Genomic DNA, 13423 nt, shown 5'->3' with positions numbered 1-13423 from the left:
GAAGGGTCTAGGCCCGAAACGTCAGCCTCTCTGCTCCTATGATGCTGCTTGGCCTGCTGTGTTCATCCAGCCCTGCACCTTGTTGTCTCGGATTCTCCAGCATCTGCAGTTCCTACTATCTCTGTAGTTTAATTGGGCTTTTTAGAAAAAATCAATCCAAAGCACTGGCATTCAAGAAGAAATTGAAGACAGGTAGATTTGATGGACCACACTTGGAGTGCTGTGAATAGTACTGACCTCTATATTACAAAAGGATATAGAGGCACTGGTCAAATTGTAGAGAAGAATTATTCAGGTTAAACCTGGAACTATAAGGTTATACTCATCAGGTGAGCTTGACCAATCTTTAGTAGAGAGATGACTGAGGAGTAACCTGAGGAGATCCTTAAGATTACGAAAAGATTTGATAGGATAGCTGTAGCAAAGATCTTTCCATTTCTGAGTGAGAGCAAAACCAGGAATGCTAAATATAAGATAGAGATTAATAAATGTAATGGGGACTTGGGAGAAACAACTGTATCTAGAGCAAACATAAACAGAAATTGCTGGAAATTCAAAGTCTGAGGAGCAAAACAGAGTTAATGTTTTGAATCCAGTGCCCCTTCCTTTCTTCTCAAGGAGGGTCACTGGACTCAAAACATTAATTCTGTTTCTCTCTCCACAAATGCTGCCAGACCTGCTGAGTTTCTCCAGCACTTTCAGTTTTTATTTGTTTCTCATCTCCAGCACCTGCAGTTCTTTATCCACTTTACTTAGACAGTAGTTATGATGTAGAACTGGCTACCATAAAGAACCGTTGAGTTGGCTTCCACTGAGGGAAGATGTGGGAGAAAAGCTTAGGAGGAAATGTGATGGGGTTTAGAAGGAGAATGAGAGAAATTTCAGGTGGATCATAAACACTTGAACATTTTGATTGGCCCAAATGCCTGGATTCTGCGCTGCAAATATCGTGAAACGAATTGCAAAAAATATCGGCATGCATTTTGGATGTGATAATACATTTGAGGACTTTGGACTGGAAAGGGATGTTGAAGAAGGAACTGTAGTTTCCGTAAGACCATAAGATGTAGGAGCAGAAATGGGCCATTTGGCCCATTGAGTCTGCCCCACTATGGATGCTGTGTTTCTCAACCCCATTCTCCTGCTTTCTCCCCGCAACCCTTGATCCCCTTACTAATCAAGAACCTATATATCTCTGTCTTAACTATACTCAATGACTTGACCTCCACAGCCTTTTGCAGGAATGAGTTCCACAGATTCACTTCATCTCAGTTCTAAAGGGTCATCCTTTCACTCTGAGGCTGTGCCCTTGGGTCCTAGTCTCTCCTATTCGTGAAAACATCTTCTCCATGTCCACTCTATCCAGGCCTCTCAGTATTCTGTAAGTTTCAATGAGATCCCACCCCCATCCTTCTAAATTCCATCGAGTACAGGCCCAGAGTCCTCAACCGCTCCTCATATGAGAAGCCCTTCATCCCCAGGATCATTCTTGTAAACCTTGTATGGACCCCCTTTGATGTCAGCACATCTTTCCTTAGATACAGAGCCCAAAATGGTTCACAATATTCCAAATCTAGTTGACCACAACCTTAAACAGCCTCAGCAGTACGTCTGTGCTCTTGTATTCTCGTTCTTTTTGAAATGAATCTAATATTGCATTTGTCTTCCCAATTCCAATATACAGGATTTGAAAAACAACACGGGTTTCAAAGGGAAGATGCATAATACCGTAGGAGAGAGATAAATGATGCAAGTTAAGAAGCAAGATGGGGGATTGGAGAGAAAAACTAAAAAAAATCTTCACAGCTAGGGCTACTGGTGGTGATCCTTATGGGAGGTAAATCAGCAACGTGGAGATGGCTGAATAGATGGTCTCATCCTTAGTGACAAGAACGTCCATGAGCAATTCATATTTGTTGGATGTGAGAGTGAAGGGTGCAAGAGGTGGGGTTTAAGGAGGTTGTTGGCAATCGAGAAAAGAAGCCAGAATTCACACTATTCACTTGTGGCTTAAGAAGGTTTCCAATAGATACAAAAAGTTAACCAGCTTATCACTGAGTCTTCGCCTCTCATACTAATGAAAAATCTCAACCTTACATTTTTCAGCATTGGGCCCTTAAGAATTTGGGCTCATTCTGTATTTGAAAGCCTGTCAAATGCCTAAAGGCAGTGTTACTAATGAAGAAAATCCTTTTCTGATTAGTGAACAGCAAGAGAAATGCTAATGAGTCAACAAGGGAGAAAAATAAAGAAATCTAAGACAGACTGAGAGAAATTTGATATTCTTGTGGGCTCACTGGGTTTCCCTTGGGACCCCCACACTCTAGCTTGGCAAAGTATAGACAAGGTTAAGAGGTATAAAATAGCTCGCTGTGCCAAAGTTATTGCAAATATGATATGCGTACAAAAAAGATTCTTTGAGTTTGGTTCTCACATTAAATTTCATATTAAACTTAGCACGTACAGAATATTTATTCCCCTATACCTTTTGAAAACTAGAGAAGTAATACAACCCAGATTGTAGTTGGATGTTTATGGTCTATGAACTTTGGGTTCCTACTTATTTATTGGTTTGCCCAAGATATTGTGGTGAATTGACTTATGACAAGATGCAGTTTCCAAATTTGCATTCATCTGTTGAACGTTTCCCTGCCAATGTCAACTCCTGGAAATGTGAGGAGCATGATAAATGGAAATGTAAAAACAAATTGAGGACTGTCACACAAATGAAAGGGGAGAAAGTCATAGTATTGGATTGTGATAGACTGTAAGGAGAGCAGTTTAATGAATGATTCTCTGGTTGAATTGGTGATCTTACCATAGAGTTTTCTAATAAGCAGCATTGGCTTACTTGAAAACAGAATGCAATCAGGTGCAGGGGCACCTAAATAAGGAGAGACAATCTCTTTGTTTTAGATTAATGTTAAAGACAGTTGCTGTTTCACAGAGGGAGACTTGCCTTTGTGAAAGAATTTGGAATATGGCAAATAGCAGCTGACTTTCCTTCTGGCCCTGTCTGTGGTGGTGCAAATTAGACCTACCTTCAGGCAAAGAACTCAAGAGGGGAGCAATGTTGTGGTCGAACTAGTGTTCAAAGCAGGTTCAACAAAATATCTAGCATTATCTGGTATCTGATTTTTGATTCCACCATTATGATGTGCCTTGAGACAGCTTTCTAAGTTTGAGGCATTGCATAAGTGCGAATTTCTGCTCTAACCTGCTGCCCAAATATATAATTATTTACCATTTAAACAGGAGTTGTCATATGATTATACAGGAACTAGCTTTGGGATTCTAGAACTGCACAAAACTACATGAATTGAAGTAATGATTAGCAAGTGAAATTAACTTTTCTTCAATAGCTTTTGCCACTTTTGGCAAGGAAAGAAACTGTCTCCAAGTTTACACTAAGTTTTCAGCGGTGTCCCAACATTGAAAGATAAGTGTGATACTTTGCATCTGCAAATGGATTGAACAGTGAGCTAGCTCACTGCCACATGGAAAGCAGCTCACAGTAGAGTGGGAAGAGTTAACATCACATGTCAGAGGATGATGAATTGTCTGCTGCTATCAATGGAATTAGGAATATCCTCATAAATTTTACAGAATCTCTCAAATTCAATCACATGCAAAATGCAAATGTCACAAAGAGGTGGTAGACAATAGGGAGTGTTGAGGAATTAGATCACACACCATTTCTGACATACTGGGGCCACGCTCCTTTCAACTTTAAGATTAGCTTTTACATGCAAGGACTGAAGGTCTCTTTCATGAGTACCAAAATGGCATTCTTTAGAGTCTTGTAATGCTGGGCTTTGCTGGCACTGCCCCAGGCAATAGCCCACACCCTCACTTATTGCAGCATGTATATCACTCCAGTTACTGAAATACAAATCACTTTTAACATAAATCATTAAAAGCTGAATACAAATGATACCATTCAGTACAGATAATTCTTTCTGAAAAGTGACTGCAGTTTCTTACTAACAGACGGAACTGCATTGAATAAGTTGACTTTTCATGTTTAACAGAGCAGCCAACAAGCGAAAAGTAGACAGGGGCTTTGAATCTCTTGTCACCATGGGACAAATATTTCTTTGCTAGGAGCTATCACTCCCAGTTTGGACTTGGACCAGCAGGTTTATGTAAATAATCAGTGATTCAGTAAGCCAGACATTTTCTATTACTCATACTCCCCCAACCCTGCACACCCTTCGATGGGGTATGTGGAACCTTCTGGCCGGCACCCCTCCTCCAACTCTTTATTTCGATACATCAATGACTGAATTGGTGCTGTGTCCCACTCTCACCCAGAACTGGAGACATTTATCCATTTTAAACCCAAGCATTCCCCACCCATCTCTCCTTCGTCTGGCTGAGTCTTTTTTTTCCCATATTGCTTATGGGATGTTGGCATTTATTACTCAAAGGGCCGTTAGGGGTCAACCACATTGCTGTGGTCTGGAGTCACATGTAGGCCTGACCAGGTGAGGATGGCAGATTTCCTTCCCTAAAGGACATTAGTGAATCAGATGCATTTTCTTTTATGACAATTGATATGATTTGATCAGCTTTTATTTCCAAGTTTTTATGGAATTCAAATTTCACCATCTGCTGTGGTGGGGTTTGAGCCTATAGCCCTAGAACATTAGCTTGTATTCTTGGATTACTAGTCCAGTGACATTACTACTAAGCCATTGGGTCCCTTGAGGGTGTGTTCTCTCATTGAGCAATTTCTCCTTTAGCTTATCTTACTTCTTATAAATAAAAGGTCAGGCTATACAACCCACACGGGACCTCATTCTTTCAGAGATAGTAGGAACTGCAGATGCTGGAGAATCTGAGATAACAAGGTGTAGAGCTGGATGAACACAGCAGGCCAAGCAGCATCAGAGGAGCAAGGAAAGCTGACGTTTCGGGCCTAGACCCTTCTTCAGAAATGGGGGAGGGGAAGGGGATTCTGAAATAAATAGGGAGAGAGGGGGAGGCGGATAGAAGATGGATAGAGGAGAAGATAGGTGGAGAGGAGACAGACAGGTCAGAGAGGTGGGGATGGAGCCAGTAAAGGTGAGTGTAGGTGGGGAGTTAGGGAGGGGATAGGTCAGTCCAGGGAGGACGGGCAGGTCAAGGGGGCGGGATGAGGCTAGTAGGTAGGAGATGGAGGTGGGGCTTGAGGTGGGAGGAGGGGATAGGTGGGAGGAAGGACAGGTTACGGAGGCGGGAACAAGCTGGGCTGGTTTTGGGATGCGGTCGGGGAGGGGAGATTTTGAAGCTTGTGAAGTCCACATTGATACCATTGGGCTGCAGGGTTCCCAAGCAGAATATGAGGTGCTGTTCCTGCAGCCAATTCTTTGTTGCAATCCTATTTGGGCCTACTCCCACAGCCCTGTCTCTGATATATTGATGATTCCATTGGTGCTGCCACCTGCCCTTACCCAGAAATGGAAAAATGAATCAATTTTTCCTGCACATCCTCTCCCAGACTTCACAATCTCTCTCCCCCAGGACTTTTAGAGACAAAATCCATTCTGTAATTCCACACCATGGTCTTTCTCTCTATCCTTTCATGTTGCTGGCGAAGGCTGCATTAGCACTGTACTCAGTCAGGGGGAAGTTTTGCAAGAACATGAGGCTTCACTGCTTGTTGCTCCAGGAATCTGTGTTCTCTTTTGTTCCTGCCACTTCACTTGTCTGCGTGTCTTTTTATCACATAACTCTATGACTCAGCAGGAAACCCCCTCTGGGCTAGGGATTGTAACTCAGGGTGTGAAAAGATTTGCTTTTCTGTGTTTTCTGAAGAAGGGTCCCAACCCGAAACGCCAACTTTCCAGCTCCTCTCATGCTGCCTGGCCTGCTATGCTCCTCCAGCTCCACGCTGTGTTATCTCTGATTTTCTGTGACCACAATTCATTTGTGTATTGTTCATTTGTGATGTTTGTTCTCTAATGCTATTACTCAGCGTTAGTTGTTTCAAATTTCAGTTGTCATACTTTGTTTAAAATTTAGACAAGGCAGGTTGAATCTGATTGATCAAGGCTTTACCCCAACATATGAACCACTGACTGGTTGCCACCAGTTTTGTTGAGTTGAAATGCATGCTGTGTGTATACATGTTCTTTCTGTCTGCAAAGCATAGGGACCCATTACTGTGTGTAACTTCCAGGGTAAGCAAGTAGGGGGAGGTAATGGCCTAATGGTATTATCGCTGCCCTGTTAATCCAGAGACCCAGATAACATTCTGGGGACCCGTGTTCAAATCCCACCATGGCAGAAGGTGGAATATGAATTCAATAAAATATTTGGAATTAAGAGTCTAATGATGAACATGAATCCATTGTCAATTGTCAGGAAAAACCCATCTGGTTCACTAATGCCCTTTAGGGAAGGAAACTGCCATCCTTACTGGGTCTGGCCTACATGTGACTCCAGACCCACAGCAATGTGGTTGATTCTGAACTGCCCTCTGGGCAATAAATGCTGCCTAGCCTGGCCAGTGATGCTGTTAATGAATAAAGGAAAAGGAAAAAGTGTGCCAAAGTGCAAATCTGAGTGACAATCCAAAATTAGTTCCCAGCATAATTCTTCACACAGTCAGGACCATGTAGCAAATGTTGACCAATTGCAGAATCACCTCTAATATTGGAAACAATTTTGCACATACGGGCTGGTTGGGCACAGTCCCTCCGCTTGTTATGAACGCTGAAGAGATATGTTGCTTGATATGTTCCAAAAGACTGCAGAATGTATGGCCTTATATACCTGGCATCACACTGGCACTGAAAGTCATTTACTACGTTACTCATTTGTGTCATAGGCAGAATATTACGTTGGCTGGCCAGCGTCATTCTGTTAGTGGTGCACATCATTTGTGTTGTTCCAACATAGTAGCAGCATGAAATAACTCTCGCAGCGAAATAACTGGCTTCCCCAGTGCTCAAACTTTTGAGATACCTAATCTGAGGTGGGCAGGGCATTTCCAACCAAAAATGTTGGTCTTAGGCCTTTTTCTGGTTTTGCAAAATTTACACTGACAAATGATCTGATCTGTGTGTGTCTGTGTGCCTGTGTGTGTGTGTGTCAGTGTCTGTGTGTGTGTGTGTGTGTGTGTGTGTGTGTATGTGTATCTGTGTGCCTGTGCGTGTGCGTCTGTGTGTTTGCGTGTGTGCGTGTGCGCTCATGTATGTGCATTTGGTGTTGCAATTTTATTTTTATTGCTTGGGATTAGCAAGTAACAAAATTGCTCTTTCTGCATTTTCTTTCATTCAAGGATATTAATGATACTCCATATTGATACAACAAAAACTATTTAATTACATTTTAACTGGAGACAGTTTAAAGCTGTATGCAATAACGAACTTTAAACATTTGTCACAACCAACAGAGGACGTTGATAAAAGTGGAGCCAATTTGCCTCTCCTCCTGGATATGGTGGTGTAAGGAGGCACAGCAGGGTTGTTGATGTAAAGGTTGAGCCTTGGTCTAACTGAATGTGCTGTCCACTTGCTCCTGTTCCCTATGCTCAGATGTGACTACTGCTAATTGGCCAGACCCTTGTTTTTTTGCTATGAGCCCATGTCAGAGCCGAACTGTAAATACATTTAGGCTGGTCAGGGTTTGTGATGGGTAACCTCCAGTTGGTATTCCTGGGCCTCGAGATCTTTAGTCAGCACCATTTTAATGGACTGGTGATGATTAGTCTAAAAACAATCCTGCTCCTCTGATGCTGCTTGGCCTGCTGTATTCATCCAACTCTACACCTTGTTATCCCAAAACTGTTCAGTTTTGCCCATCTTGGATTCAGAAAGAACTGGCATGTTGGTTTGGAATTTTTTTATTCATTCACGGGATAAGAGTGTCCCTGGCCAGGCAGCATTTATTGCCCATCCCTAATTGCCCAGAGGGCAGTTCAGAGTCAATCACATTGCTGTGGGTCTGGAGTCACATGTAGGCCAGATCAGGTAAGGATGGCAGTTTCCTTCCCTGAAGGACATTAATGAAGCAGACTGGCTTTTCTGACAATCGGCAATGGATTTATTGTCAAAATTAGACTCTTAATTCCAGTTATTTATTGAATTCAAGTTCCACCATCTGCTTGGGCGGGATTCAAACCCAGGTTCCCAGAACATTATCTAGGTCTCTGGGATAACAGTCCAGTGATAATAACACTAGGCCATTGCCTTCTGTGAAAAATCCGAAAAAAATCAATTAACTGCCATCCCCCAATCTTATCTCCAGCAGCCATCACCACCTCCCATGTGGTCAGGACTTTGGGTTTTGGATCTTGCCATCCATCACAGTATCGCCTTCTGACAATGGAGTTGCACCTGGCAAGGGCCTGTCATAAGTTCAGGACCCTAGGTACCTGATTTCTGAAAGTGTTGGGACCTGCAAGCTACCGTTCATCCAAAATGGGGATGTTAAACTCCAGATAATGTCCAAAAACGGCACTGCATTTTACCATCCCCAAATGCACACTTGTAGGGTGGGTGAGATACTTCAAATCCAATGAGGGACCTTGCCACTACTTTCATGGTTGTCTCTGATCTGATTGGAATTTTATGGGATGACGTAGGCAATCTACCCACCTTTAGGCCCTTTGAGGCTCTTCATTAGTCAATTATTGGCAACTGAAAGGTCTCGTCCCACCATCTGCACCACTGATATTTTACCCACTTCAAGTAAAGGTCGCCACCATATGGAAAGCCTGGCAGCTTTTGCTGTAGATAATGTTGGGCATCCTCCTTTTTGTGTCGCCTCGGCCCATTAGAGGCAGCCCACCTACAAAGATAATTCCCCCGCACCTTTTAAATCTAGCTTCCTAAACATGCCCCAACCACCCTCCACCCACCCACTTCGCCACTCAACCACTTTTTCCTGCCAACCCCCTTGCTGAGACCCCTTGACTCTGGACTTACACATACGCGCTCCTTGATGTGATAAAACTTCCCACAGTTCCAGCTGTGACCACTGATCCTGGCTTCTCTACAGAAACTGCCCAGCAGCCAGATTGGCCACATCTCTCCAAGGCAGGATTTTTCCCAAGAAAGGGGTGTCAGGCCTGACTTGAATCACATAATACTGCTCCCAGCACTAAATTGTGAAGGCCAGCCTTTCAGATCATGGTTGGGCTCCCTGGCTTTTTGCATCTTGTGAAATCCAGTCCATTGGAGGAAATGAGCAGTCCTGATGCGGTGATTTTGTTGTAAGATAGAGTTTCATAACTGCTACTTCTGATGTTGTCTTTAGTCCCAGGCACTGTATCCATTCTTTTGCAATTGTAAGATGATTGTCTGAAATTGGTGAATTGTATTTCTTTGCCACATAAGTTGCTTTGTGAAGGTGACAGTTAGCTTTATTGACTCACTTGCGCATATGATGCTGCCATGGCAGTTTTAGGTAGGGAACTCCAGAGGTTAGTTTCAGTAATGATATAGAGGAATTAAGCCATTTGTTCAAGTCAGGAAGACTCAGGAAGAGGACCAAGAATGACAGTGTTCCAATGATATGTGTGTTGTCTTTGTCAGTGAAATATTTCAGGGATTGTGAAGTGATGGACAGGAAACTTGTTGAGGACTTCCAATGCAGTGCTTTGGGAGCTATAGCACAGCTGGAACATCTGGAAACCAGTGGCATGGACTAAGTAGACTACTCTATTTAGCGTCATTGCAGCTGCACTGAGATCACTCCACCCCATTCCCAACTCCACTCCTCCATCTCCTAAACTCCAGCCAAGTGATAAATATTCTATCAGTTTCCTTGCTCTAGCTATAGGTGTCAGAAAGGCTTTAGGAAATCTCATTGCAGAGTGCCAGCCTCCACCATGTTCTTACTGAGAAGACTTCCTCCACCATGTTCTTACTGAGAAGACTTCTTTTGTGGTTCTGGCATGGTGACACAAAGAATTTTATCAATAGAGGTAGGAGTTTAGCTTGGACTGGACATGAACACAAATGTTTGCCCATTCAGAAGAAAGTTGCTATTGAAGCTTTTATCAGGACAGATGCAGGAATGTCAAATTTGGTAGCAACAATTTCTGCTACATGAGAAAAGGCTGCTACTTGGCTGTCGAGTCAACTCTGATTGGTTAAAGCCTCTTGCCAACCAACCAGCACCATTTTCTCATGTAGTATAAGTTGTTGTGCCCTTTGAATTTTGGCATTCTTTCATCTGTCCTGATGAGCGCAAGACAAAACATTTTGGCAATATTTCTCTTCTTCTTCCAGGAATATTTATGTTTGGACCACGAAGTGGCAAGTGTTTGCATTCTGTAAAAGACTGGCAGCAAAAAGAAAATCCTGGACATTTTTTACATGTAAACTTGATAATCAGATGTTAATTTTATTGTGTTGCACAGAACAATAACAGGACTACTGTTTGTCAGACATAGTCACTGTCCTTTGTTAAATGCATAAGAAATTTTTGTGAAACTGACAACATTTGAGAACCATTGTTTTATAATTTGAAACATTGAAGAAAATAGGAAAAAAAATTAAAAACTCACACGAGACATAGAAATTAGGTTTTGGGTTCCTATAGGCTAATGACCTGGAAGTCTCATTCCTCAGCCTGCAATGGTAACCATTACCCTTAGAAATGGTATTTCAATAGACTCCTTCTTGCATTTTCTGGCCTAAAGGCCATATTTGAAAGCAATAGCTGAATTAACATAACGTCTCATTAAAAAATTATAATGTTCCATTAAGAAACATAGTTGGCATTTGATGGACTCCAAGTCAGAGCTAAAGGCTGAAGTGCTCTTTTAAAACTGGGAATTACTGCGTTTATTTTAAGCATCATTTTGGAAGTTTGTATTAAAATTCTCCACCCATGGTATTTTACTCAAACATTGCCCCATTAATCTGAACACTTTGAACACAAGAGATAAGTATTCTCTGAATCAACGTGCAGTAGAATATGAAATAACAGTTAATATAATCTGAAATAACTCCAGAGATGTTGGTATGCCATCACCAAGTCACCCTTTATCTACACGTGCATAGTACTTGACATTGGTCTGGCTTCCTCAGAGCTAGCTCTCAGAGTGAACAGAACTTCTGACACTCTTGTTTATATCTGTCAGCCAGGGCTCCCTGATTGGACCAGGTTAACAGCCCCAATCGGGGAACCCATATTCTATGAAGTCCATCTGGCTGACCTTGTTACAATCATTACATCCCTCCCCCTCTAGGTCTGGGGACATCGGCCTGTTCTTTTTCTTGTAGCCTTTCCTGGGGCATTTTCACACTGGGTCCAGTTCTGCTGACTCAGCCTCAGAAACGGGCAGTATTTACTGGACCACAGCTCACCTCTCGCACCCAAAGCAACTCGGAAGAAATTCATCCTTTTCCTCAGGTGGTGAAGATATCGAGGCTGCAACATCCACTGTGTCCATCTCAGGCTTCGACGCTAAAGAGGGGAGAACCCATGAGTTCCAGAACAGTCAGAAAGGCAGTCGAGGGGCCAGGCATGTTTTGCTGTTGCACCATTTGTGTGTTTGCAACTTTCATGTGGTCCACATGCTTGGTCAGGATCAACCACCTCACCTGCCTGAACTTTATACGTCACTAAACCCGCCCTCGTGTCAACCATGCCTCTTACCCATGCAGGGACATTCTGTAGTTTCAGCACCAAACTTCATCCCCTGAAGTAAACTGTGTCTCTCTCACTGATTGAAATCTTGCATCCAGCATTGATTTGTTTTGATTTATTCTTGTCACATGCACCTGAGTATAATGAAAAGTTTGGTTTTGCGAGCAGTACAGCAGATCATAACATACAAGGACATACAGATCCTCGGGTGTTTAGCTGCACAGGAGGCGCACAAAAGCAAGATCAACATTAGACTGGCATTCGTGATACTGTTTCACCAACCATCCCCCACCCCAGGTCTGATAAAATCAGATTTAACCTGGCGTGGAGTCTTCTCCCCATTAGCAACTCTGCTGGAGCTATCCCTATCGTTGCATGAGGGGCAATCCTATAATCAAATCAGAACCAGGACAGTTTGGTATGTAGTGAAGCTGTAGGCTGTTTCTTTAAGCCTGCCTTCAAAGTTTGTACTGCTCTTTCCACCAAACCATTGGACGATGGATCGTATGGAGCTGTCCTTATATGTTGAATGCCATTTGGTTTTGGGAAATACTCAAATTTGCTGCTGGTAAATGATGGCCTGTTGTCTGTGACCAATCCTTTCACCATCCCCATGTTTGATGAATAAACTCGATGTATGTACAACTACTTTGAGTGGGCATCCACAATGACTAAGAATGCTGAACCCATGAAAGGGCTGGGGTTGTCGACGTGCAACTGAGTCCAGGGTTTACCTAGCCATTCCCACAAATGTCTCACAACTTAGCATCTCAGAATTAGAAGAGGCTTGAGGTTGTAATATTCCTTAACTAAATCCATCAACTCTTGAAAGGTCTTAGTATCTGGCACCTGTGGAAATATCAGGCTCCTAATAACCAAAAAAGCTGTGGGACCACAAGCTGTAAGGAGAATTATTCATGGATTTTCATCTACCCCAATGTCATATGTTCGGAAAAAATAATGTATTCTTTCCACATACTGGGCCCAGTCTTTGACGGCAGGATTGAATAAGTCAAGAAATGCTTATCCCAACTCAAGCTCGACTGTTGCAAGCAAATATCTTCAGGACCATTTTTTTCTCTCGGCGCCACTGAAATAACTCCACAGAGGCCTGTATCCCATGACCAGGTCACCCTTTATGTACACGTGCATATACTTGACACTGGTTTGGCTTCCTCAGAGCCAGCTCTCAGGGTGAACAGAGCCTACTACATTCCTGTTTATATCTGTCAGCCAGGACTCCCTGATTGGACCAGGTTAACAGCCCCTACTAGGGAACTCATATTCTCTGATGTCCATCTGGCTGATCTCATTACAATCACTACATAATCATTGCAACGTAACAAATATTGTAGGAAAGCTGATAAAGAAGGATTAAATTCTTGATGGCTCTTTTGATAGGCCCATGTGGTCTATAATCATGTCACATCGAAACCTTCTTTTCTTAGCACTTGCCTCTGATGTGATTTGATGTGTTTGCCACACGTCAGTGATGTAGAAACGAGGGTCCACATTTTAGGATTACGGAAACAGAACTTACAACCGTTTTAATGAAACAACTCTGGCTTTCAAAGATGATACTCCAAGCAGATATTTTTGGCAAGGTTTTTAATTATATTCCTGAGCACATTGGCAGGAGTTAAAACAAAAATGGATCCCCAGGGAATGTAAGCTGCTGTCTGTAAATATTAAATGCGCATTAATTGTCCACAGATGGATTGAATGTAATGCAAAGAATGGTCACCCCCAGCTCACCTAGTTTACTTAATCATATGCTTGATCTGTAGCTACTAATTCCACTATTTACAGAAAGCTGCAAATCTACAGAAACATT

This window comes from Rhincodon typus, chromosome 27 (genome assembly GCF_021869965.1).
Source record: "Rhincodon typus isolate 14 chromosome 27, sRhiTyp1.1, whole genome shotgun sequence".
Taxonomy (NCBI): domain Eukaryota; kingdom Metazoa; phylum Chordata; class Chondrichthyes; order Orectolobiformes; family Rhincodontidae; genus Rhincodon; species Rhincodon typus.
Note: the sequence above shows the minus strand (reverse complement) of the source record.